Source organism: Pundamilia nyererei, unplaced genomic scaffold (assembly GCF_000239375.1).
Source record: "Pundamilia nyererei isolate P.nyererei 1_Seehausen unplaced genomic scaffold, PunNye1.0 scaffold00260, whole genome shotgun sequence".
Lineage (NCBI taxonomy): Eukaryota > Metazoa > Chordata > Actinopteri > Cichliformes > Cichlidae > Pundamilia > Pundamilia nyererei.
Window position 1 is genome coordinate 218,683 of NW_005187661.1, and position 9,253 is coordinate 227,935.

The window sequence follows — 9,253 nt, forward strand, 5'->3', positions numbered from 1 at the left end:
GGGGTTCTGTGTGCAACGTAAAATAATGTAAGCATCCATAATAAAGCTTGGATGTTTGGAAAAGTTGTGTTAAAAATTCTTTGCTCTGTTTAACAACACTTGAAATATACTTGTAAAACACAACAATGAATTTTCATAGGAAGGGCTAATAATCCTATCTTCATCTGTATATTGGCAATACAACAAAACATTCTGCTAGTATTAATTGAAGACCGAGGCTGCTGTTTGCATAAACACATTTGTTGTTAGGGTGATTACTTCAATACGGAAGGTCAGCAAGACATGCATGGCTATGTTTCTCGTGGGACTCTTTCTACATTCACTGCACCTTTTCAAAGTTGACCTCAAACCCAAAACATGTGAACAAAGCTCCTCGAGGCGCTCGCTGGTTCAGAACTTTTCCTTCCTTCAATTGTTTTGCGTCATGATATGGCTCATTTCAACCCCCATGACACCACTTACTCAGACGCCTGGCATGTACTGACAGCTACTGTTTACTATTCATCGCACAATATTTTTGCACGAATTTCACTACAGCATAAACTATTAAAAGAAAACCTCTTCACACTATGTCAGAATTTAGGTTGGCAAATCTTTTGCATATGTAAACTTCCAAAGTCATTTGAATGCACGAGTGCTAGCAAGAATATTGTAAGCAGGTGTAGGATTGTAAGACCAGCTTGGAAAAAATGTATATAAACAGTTAATTAACAGATTAGTTTGGTCTGAATATGTGTTTGTGACAAAAATGACCGACCCGACCACACAGTTCACATGTTTCAAAACTTTTTATTTAGTTGTTCTTTCTTCCAACCCTCGGCCGCAGCTTTTCAACTGCCAGCCACACACAAAACACCAACTTAGGTCCCGGTACATTCTTTATAGGTGAGACATAATCAGCAGATGGAGCTCAGGTGTGTCTCAGGCTCCCCTGACACCACCCTGAGCCCACTGCTCCACTCCTCCCCTGCAGCTGAGCCACAAGCCACACCCTGCCATAGTGTTCTATGGGAAAAATGAACTCAAATGTTCATGTCTCAATCTCGTGTCACATAATGATGTGAAGAAATATTTTTTAAAATGATTTAATATGAAGGCAATAGGCAGACTGTTACAGGCACAGCCCTAAAGAATGTAGCCTCATGGGCAGTGTAGTTCGTGCTGCAGGGAGAATGGACTGCCATAGCCGTCATGTGTCTGTAGTGAGGGAGAGAGTAAAGGTGAGTGGAAAAGTACAACTTGGTGACAAGTTGTACTTTTCCATGTAAATATAATAATAACCACTGCAGCCAAAAAGAGTGCCTGACGAGCCCAGTTGTAAGTAAGCTATTAAGACTCGACTGTACACCGTGTTCCTGTTTTCTTCCAAAACATTAAGCTCCATTGGTGCAGCCTTTCAACGCCTCTCTCTGTTTCTCGCTAACAAAGTTGACCCTGACAACAAAGTAAAGCTAGTTTTCGGCTACGAGCCCGACACGAACCCGACGTATTAGCCAGAGGTCCCTTTACAACAGTTCGGAGGCGCGGACCTGTTTTATATATGCGCGGAATAGTTTTCTACACGAGATCACTGCAAAAAGTGTAGCCTTACCTAATGTCCACCTACTGTTACTCATTTTATATCATTTTTTAAAATCTAGTTGCTATTGGTACGGTGAGTAGCCTTCAGTAATAGTAATAAATCACACAGCAATAGGACATTCATTAGTTGTAAAAAAGCATGATAATATATTAAGTAATCCAAAGTATTCACAATACATTACTCTCATTGAATACATGACAAAATACATTTTGTCATGTATTCTGTAATCTGTAGTGGAATACATTTTAAAAGTAACCTTCCCAACGCTGGATATATTAGTCATTCAGTGAGCATAAAATTGTGAAACAAACACAGCTGCTCATGTTTTTCGGCTCCTCGGCAAACATGTCTATGTTGGGCAGGTGGTCACTTACAAATTACATTGTTACATTCAAAATCCTACTAATCAGGCCCCATCTTATCTTAATGACCTTGTAGTACCATATCACCCTATTAGAGCACTTCGCTCTCGCACTGCAGGCTTACTTGTTGTTCCTAGAGTATTTAAAAGTAGAATGGGAGGCAGAGCCTTCAGTTTTCAGGCCCCTCTTCTGTGGAACCAGCTTCCAGTTTGGATGAGACAGACACTATCTCTACTTTTAAGATTAGGCTTAAAACTTTCCTTTTTGCTAAAGCATATAGTTAGTTATGCTGCAATAGGTGTAGGCTGCCGGGGGATTCCCATGATGCATTGAGTTTTTCCTTTTCAGTCACCTTTCTCACTCAACATGTGTTAACAGACCTCTCTGCATTGAATTGTACCTGTTATTATTCTCTGTCTCTCTTCCACAGCATGTATTTATCCTCACCCCAACCAGTAGCAGCAGATGGCCGCCCCTCCCTGAGCCTGGTTCTGCAGGAGGCTTCTTCCTGTAAAAGGGGAGTTTTTCCTTCCCACTGTCGCCAAAGTTCTTGCTCATGGGGGGGTCATATGATTGTTCTTTTTTTTTTTATCTTTATGTATTATTGTAGGGTCTACCTTACAATATAAAATGCCTTGAGGCGACTGTTGTTGTGATTTGGTGCTGTATAAATAAAACTGAATTGAATTGAATTATGTACTCTGGACATAATGGTGTGTTTAGCCATTTTGCAAAGAATAAAAACTATTTCAAATGCCACTTTATATAATTTTGGTTTTTCTTTTTCCCTGAAGATTCTCCTCCACACAAAAGAGACCCATAAAGTGTTAAAGAACAGTTTTATGCTGACACATGTTCATCTCCATCTACCAAACATGTTTTTTGGGTTTTGTTTTTTTTTTACTAATGTGTGAGTCTCTTCCTGACTTGGTCAGAGGTTATTTCCAAATTTAGCATCTCAAAAAAAAAACAACTGAACAGACACTGACCACCTTTGTGCTGTTTGCAGCCCTGAAGTAAACAATCCCACAATTGCCACACTACAATCTAATACAAAATATATAGTATTTTGACTGTTCAGTAAATATCATAATTTGCTCATGTACGTCAACATTTATAAGAAATAACCAAGGAGAAGAAAGAAGATCAGTCAGTTTCATAAATGATCAATTGTTATTAAATCTAAGGCCTTGAGAACCAATCACAGAGAGTTGGGGAATGGCTGCAATCAAAGCATTGTAAGATAGTGAAAGATATACCCTTAGGCCCCCGTCTTTATTCAAACCAGTGTTCCTCCCTGTCCAAGATGTGTACATTCTCATCATTGAAAGACTGGCAGCGTCTTTTGAGGATCACAGAGATGGTCCACCCAAAGGAGATGAACAGACTCAACCTTTTGGGATTTCCTTACCTGGATGATTGAACATGCATCAAGACACAAGCAAACATCACATGAATACAAAAAAACCCGATACCATTGGTTTTACATGGTCTTTTATTGAAGGTTAACATCTTGTTTTTAGAGTACAGTTCTCTGTAAGTTCTGTTTCATGCATTGTAAACTCACAGTTTGTATGTCATAACCTGTGATCTTGCATTTCTCTGAGCTGTGACTCAAAGATAGAATATCAATTTCACACCAACTGCAGTTTATGCCAAATGTAACACGCTCACACCCATCCTCTAAACCTCAGCTTAAAACTATGTCAAAAAGCTCAAAAAAGCTTCAAGGCTTGAAAAGAGTTCACCTCTTTTGCTTTCCTTGTAGTCATTGCTGGCTGGCCATATTAAACATGGCCAACCCATCAAATAACCAGGACAGCATGTGCAAGTAAGTCCAATGAGCCAAAAACTTTCTTCCTCCCATTTATTGTTTAAACTTACTGTTTATGGGGGGCAGCCAATCAGAATAAATTTGGCCTAAAGGGAGTGAAAGGGAGCTCTTTCAAACAGTTAAAGCACATTTGTAGCTAATTGTAATAAAGTTAGCAAAAAAAGTAAAGAAATATGTGTTTAGTCAATTATTTCATTGTCGTAACGATGCTTCCTGTCAATATATCGTATGTGTTGGAAAGGCTGTTTATTTTCCCTTAATGCATTTGTAGGTTTAGCAGCAGAGTTGAGCTTATGGAGTGCACCTTCTCTGACAATCAACCAAGAAGCATTATTACAACAAAAAAATAATGGATCGAAAACAAATTTCCTGACCTTTGATATCATATCAAAAACCATGTTGTACTATATGGTGCCTATATGAAGTAAAAGTATTCCCCCTGAATGACAAATCTCTTTTGGGGTAACTTTTTCGAAATCTCTAGCAAATGCAGTTCTAATTGCAATGATTTACATCTTCTTTGGAGAAAATTTTTGGGAGAAATTATTGTAAAGACTAATCATGTGACACTGACTCTGTCAAGCTAAACATTGCAAATACTGCATCATGTTTGGCTCATTTACTCTGGTTTCATTTTTCTCTTTGACCTCCGGCAGCAGAGGGGCCTACAGACAAAGACCAAAGCCCAGATGAAAATTCCAGTTATGGCTATGGTTAAAGCAGCCACATCCAGACAGAAGTAGGAATACCAAGGCAGATGAAAACCTGCTGACTGTAGGTGAGGTGCTCCTTTGTTCCTGATGACATATTCAATCCAAAAGATGGCAGTGTCCATTGGAGTCATTGGCTTGTCACGGTGTAGCTGGGACAGACGCTACATGTTAGTGTGGAAAGAGGGATTCTCAAGAACATCCTTGAGAGCGCCCAGGAAGTCTTCTTTGGTCAGCGTGTAAACCTCCACAACCCGAGCTGCACCACGCACCTTCAGCCGGAGTAAGTTGTCTAACTGGTCAAGGAGGAGTGGGAGGCCCACAACAGGAACACTGTGGTAGATGGCTTCATACATGCCATTGGTGCCTCCATGGGCCACAAAGGCACGAGTCTTGGGGTGTCCCAGGAGGTCGCTCTGAGGTAGCCACTCCAACAGCAGGGTGTTGTTTCCGAGAGATGAAGGTTTTTCACCCACAAAATGCCAAATCACCTTGTGAGGGAGCTCAGCAAAAGCAGCAGTGATGGCCTCTGTGACCTTCCGAGGTAGGGCTGATATAAATGTCCCCAGAGACATGAAAACCACCCCGTGATCTCCGGAGCTTCCAGCTCAAACCTGTAACAGTGGCGAACTTTCACAGGAGTGGCCGGGCTACCATAATGACTCCAAGAGTACATGCAAGAGGTCAGAAAAACCCCCAAAAAGACTTCTAAACAGCTCCAAGCCTCACTTGTCACAGTAAAGATTCTTAGGGCAAAGAATATACATATATGTTCAAAGGATGAGTGCTAAAAGTCCAATTGCTCATCATTGGTTTTATAACATTATGAAAATCTAACTTTGCCTGTTTGATTTAGGATCAAGATGCACTGAGCTTTAACATCTTTCAAGGTCCAATGATCTTTGCTACTAGCTTAGTATTAGAATGTGATCTGGTCTGTTGTTTGTTAGCAACAGCAGGTAGCTGTTTCTTTTTCTGTTTGCCACTTTAATATTTTACCAGTAGTTTGTCATTTTTGATGAGTCCAGGTTTCCTCAGTGCATAAACAACCCTGCAGGAGACCCAGATCGAACCTGTAGAATTCTTTACTTTGGCTTACTTGGCAACGTGGCAACCTCTACTGGGTTATCATGAGCCAGTACAGGTCTGAAGCAATCCTTTTTTACTTCAGACAGTCTTTTCATCCCTTCACTCAGATAAGATACTTTTAAATTTCTAACCTATTGTTCAGCTTTCTGACTTTCACATGGATGCAGAGACCAATAAACATAAGCAGACAGACACGTGTCAGTAACAGGCTCTGAAGCCACTCATCATGTTACAGATCAAAAGCAAGGAGAGAGGGCTGGCAGGAAGTTGCTGACAAATTAAACTCGTAAGTAATTTATTATATTACATTATATCATATTATATTATATTATATCATATTATGTTATATTACATTATATCCTCTTTCACATTAGAGTCACAACAGGACCCACTAGAACATGGGAACAAGTAAAAGTGAAATATAAGAATATTCTACAGAATGGTAATATTTATCACTTATATTGTTTTTAGTCTCTTGAAAAGAGACCCTGAAATAATCTGTTTGCTTGTTTATAACAGCAACCAAGAAAAGGGCAGAGCAAAAAAAACACAGGTGGTGGTCCTGCACCCCCTCGTCACACCCCGGCAGAGGAGCTGGCCCTACGATTGAATGCCACCAGACCCATTGTTGAGGGCATCCCTGGGGGCAGCTCTTCCTTAGACCAGCAGCCGGGGTGCAGTAGCAGCAGCACCTTCATAGTACTTCTATGTGTTTCTGACTGCAGTATGATTTGCAGGCAAAGAGGCCGGCAGAGAGGCCTGATTCAGAGGTGGGCAGTCTTGTAATTAATTTTACTTCCTATATGACATGTATTGACCGTTAAATGTTGTCTCTACAATTGAAACAGGGTGACATTCGTTTGCTCTATAAGAGAAGTCTCCAGCAAAAAATGGAGTATACTGAGCTAAAGAAACAAAAGCTTCTAGGTGAAATCGAACTTCAAGCTCTAATGAGGCAAAAAATTCAACTAGAAATCGAGTTGCTTCAAAAGGAACTTCAGAGTAAGTAAAAATACACGTTCATACAGAGCACTATTGATGACCTTGCGTGATACAGTATATATGATTTTTTTCCTGGCAAATGATGACTGGCTTTTTTTTGATGAGACAGAAAAAGATGCTCAAATAAATTTCAATGAAAAATATGTTTTGTCATGTTTTTAATATTCGAAATTGCGTTGCACAATTCTGTCCCGTGCAGCTCTGCCACTAGGTTGGTCCAAGTGCACTGGCTGGAGGTCATCATCAGGCTGCACCTCCACCACAGGAGTCCTCTCCTTTCTGATGGAGGCAATGTTGTGCAGTACGGCACATGCAACAATAATGTCACATGCCCTGTCAGGTGCAACCCTCAGACTTATCAGACACTGAAATCTTCCCTTTATTTGCCCAAAGGTCATTTCAATGCGTGCCCTTGTCCTGGCTAGAGCTGCATTGTAGCGGGTTTGTGGCCCAGGGTTGGGGTCAGGGAACGGTGTCATGAAGTACTGCCTGCATGCATAACCCCTGTCTCCAAGGACAATCCCATCGTAGGCCCCTGTGTAATGGAGAAATGCTGTTATGTTATGCCCAAAATAAGTATGAAATATCAAAATAAGTCTCTTTTTCTTACCACGCTCAAATAATGTGCATAACCCTGACTCTCTGAAAATTCTTGAGTCATGCACTGATCCGGGCCATTTAGCTTCCACATTTGTGATATGGCACATAGAGTCACACACCAGCTAAGAGATTTCATTATATGTGAACACACTCCTTTTCATTATATATTACCATCTAAAATATTAGTATTACTCACCTGCACATTTATACAGTGAACCCCCTTTCGATTGACAAAATCCCCTTCATTGGGGCCTGGGGGGGCCTTGATCGCAATGTGTGTGCAGTCTATGGTACCAATCACATTAGGGAAGCCTGCGGACAATCGAGCTATAGTTACAGACATAGGTCATGATTGCATCACATTCATTATCGAATTTAATGTACCTGCAATAGAAAAAAAGCCCTGTTTGACAACCTGTGGTCTTAAGTGGCTTGGAAAAACCACAAACACACCCAGGAAATGCTTGAGTGCCAGGTATACTTTGCGAATGGAACGGCAGACAGCACTTTTGCCAATGTTCTCTGCGTCTCCAACAGCGTACAGAAATGTGCCACTCGCAAAGAAACACAAGGCAATGCACACAGTTTGTGCAGTTGTTAATGCCCGACTACGGTGAGTGGAACTCTTAACATAGGGATCCAACAAGTTGGTTAAGTAAATAATACCCTCACGGGAAAATCGATATCTCTCTATGAGCACACTGTCGCGCTGAGCTAAAGGATCCTGTCTATCCCGCAATATACGCTGAATTATTTTGTTTGTTTTAAATTTCCACTGTTTTCATTCAAATTCTGTCATTTTCATTTTAATTCTGTTCTTTTCATTCTATTTCAATTGTTTTGATTCAAATTCCATTGTTTGTTCTCAAATTCTGTTGTTTTCATTGAAATTCCGTTGTTTTCATTCAAATGCTTTTGTTTTCATTCTAATTCTACTCTTTTTATTCAAATTCTATTGTTTATTTTAGAATTCTGTTGCTTTCATTCAGACTCTGTTCTGTACATTCTCATTTCGTTGTTTTGATTCAAATTCCGTTTTTTTCATTCTAATTCTGTTGTTTTCATGCAAATTATTTTGTTTTTCATCAAATTCTGTTGTTTTCATTCAAAGTCCGTTGTTTTCAATCTAATTCTGTTCTTTTCATTCTATTTCCATTCTTTTGATTCAAATTCCGTTGTTTGTTCTCAAATTCTGTTGTTTTCATTAAAATTCCGTTGTTTTCATGTTAATTCCGTTGTTTTCATTCTAATTCTGTTGTTTGCTTTAAACTTCCATTGTTTTCATTCAAATTCTGTTGTTTTCATTCAAATTCCATTGTTTTGATTCAAATTCTGTTCTTTTCATTCAAATTCTGTTCTTTCTTTCAAATTCCATTGTTTTGATTCAAATTCTGTTCGTTTCATTGAAATTCCGTTGTTTTCATTCAAATGCTTTTGTTTTCATTCTAATTCTACTCTTTTTATTCAAATTCTATTGTTTGTTTTAGAATTCCGTTGTTTTCATTCAAATTCCGTTGTTTTCATTCTAATTCTGTTATTTGTTTAAACCTCCATTGTTTTCATTCAAATTCTGTTGTTTTTATTCAAATTTCGTTCTTTCATTCTAATTCTACTCTTTTTATTCAAATTTCATTGTTTGTTCTCAAATTCTGTTGTTTTTATTCAAATTCCGTTGTTTTCATTCTAATTCTGTTATTTGTTTAAACCTCCATTGTTTTCATTCAAATTCTGTTGTTTTTATTCAAATTCCATTGTTTTTTATTCAAATTCTGTTCTGTTCATTCAAATTCCATTGTTTTCATTCAAATTCTGTTCTGTTCATTCAAATTCTACTCTTTTTATTCAATTTGCATTATTTGTTCTCAAATTCCGTTGTTTTCATTCAAATTCCATCGTTTTCATTTTAAAGAAGGGTATCAAAAAAGCCAAACACCATTACAAAAAGAAGGTAGAAGAACACTTCTCCAACTCCAACCCCCGACGCATGTGGCAAGGACTCCAGACCATTACAGACTACAGGATCACCAAACCCTCCCCCGCATCCTCTGATGTCTCCTTCCTCAACGAGCTCAAC

At 39.0% G+C, this 9,253-nt stretch overlaps 1 pseudogene; it reads right to left on the bottom strand.

Annotated features, from left to right (window-relative positions):
* Positions 1-4,397: 4,397 nt before the first annotated feature.
* Positions 4,398-5,672, bottom strand: LOC106456474 (UDP-glucuronosyltransferase 2B15 pseudogene; annotated as a pseudogene).
* Positions 5,673-9,253: the final 3,581 nt, after the last annotated feature.